The sequence below is a fragment of the Nanorana parkeri genome, unplaced genomic scaffold, assembly GCF_000935625.1.
Source record: "Nanorana parkeri isolate BGI_ZX_2015 unplaced genomic scaffold, ASM93562v1 scaffold802, whole genome shotgun sequence".
Taxonomy (NCBI): domain Eukaryota; kingdom Metazoa; phylum Chordata; class Amphibia; order Anura; family Dicroglossidae; genus Nanorana; species Nanorana parkeri.
The window spans coordinates 338,677-340,431 of record NW_017307070.1 but is presented as its reverse complement, the minus strand read 5'-3'; positions in this window follow the sequence as shown (position 1 = coordinate 340,431).

The following is a 1,755-nucleotide window of genomic DNA, read 5'->3' as shown; positions in this document are numbered from 1 at the left end:
CCTAAAAAGTAAGCAGAGGAAAAAAATAAGTTTCCTTCAATTTACATATTTATTCCTAAATTCTGCGTTTGCCCCGGAGCGCGGATTTAACGAACCCGGAATATGCGCAGCTCGCACTGCGATTTACAACACTTTAACATCGTCGGCTCTTGTTATTATATTACAAATTCTATCTGGGGGGCTGTTCCGGGGGGCAGAGGAAAGTCTCCGCTCGGGTTAAAAGGAATAGATTAAGTTGATGTATCTTGTTCACGCTTCGCTCAATAAAATGGAGAAATCCATTTCCTCACAAGGAAGGTGGAAGTTTATCACAGGAGCCACGCTGAGCTTTAGAAGATGCCAATGACTACATTTTTGGGGGGGGGAGGGGGGGGGGGGGGGGGGGGAGTAATGTGCGGGATTATTCCCCATACCATGTCTAAAGATGAGGAATCTTTACACGCCTGTCACTCCTGATCACCAAAGATATTCCTATTCCCATTGTACTAAATCCCCAGCATTGGTTTTTACACACCGGACCTTGTGTAACGCAGGAGGAGAATAAAGAGGACCTGTCACGGCATCTTCCAGCAAAGCAATATGGAAACATTGTTATTAAAGTGACACTAAACTCAGGAGATAAATCTTAAAAATACATTCAAGTCCCTGAACTGCATGGCAACCAATCAGCTTCTCTCTTTCATTTTCAAATCTTAACTGAACAAACTAAAGAGAGAAGCTGATTGGTTGCCATGCACAGCTGCTCCAGATTTTCTCTGCTCCAGTTTTGATACATTTCCCGCATTGTTCTTAATAGTTAAGGGACTTGAATGCATTTTCAAGATTTAATTCCTGAATTTAGTGTTACTTTAATGATTGTAACGGCATCAAAAATATATAGAAGTTTGGGGAAATCACTCAATACCAGGGGCGTCCCGAGGCTGGGTGTCATCGCGCATGTGCTGTCGTCTTTTTTTTTACGCCTGCCAGTGGCCATCTTGGTGATGGACGTCGGCAGAGAGAGGAGGGGACGTTCACCCGGTGGGATGAGGTATGCCGCTGGGTCCCCTCTTCTCTCCTGACACTGTTGGGCTCTCCGCCCCCGACTTTTCATAGGGGGTGACACCAAAATGACAGTCAGTCATTTTGGTGTCACCCCTCCAATGGTGGCACCCGGATGCGGGCCGCACCCCCCTTGTGACGCCACTGCTCAATACACATGTACAAGGATCAGTGTAATAAATCAGACAGCAAAACAACAGGGGGCTTTGCCACAGGAGCTAACAATCTAAAAAAAAAAAAGCCTCCTCCACGCTGTCACCCACCCATCAAGGCATTCTGACATTTTCATAACTCCTGCTAAGAGCCAGCCTACTGCTTGCTACAGGGCTGAGGGCTTTTGAGAAGAGTATAGAGGCAGGGTGTTGTGGTGTTTCCAGCAAGCTATGTACAGCACCCTGCCAGGCCCCTCCCACCAGCCTGGTCTGCCTGCATTGCACAGAGAAGCATAGAGACCCAGTAATGACATCACTGGGGGGGAAAAAATAAGGTGTGTAATGGAAATGGAAAGGTTTTATTGAAACATGTTGATGAAGGGGGGAGCAGGAAGGCAAAATATGAGCAGATAAAACTTCAGCTTTATTTTTTATAAATGTATTTAATTTCACCTTCTCTATTGACTTCAATACATTATGCCAAAATCTCCCAAATATTCACCCTAAAATTAAGGGAAATTAAAATGCTCATCCCTAATAAAGGATACATAAGATCAGAGGG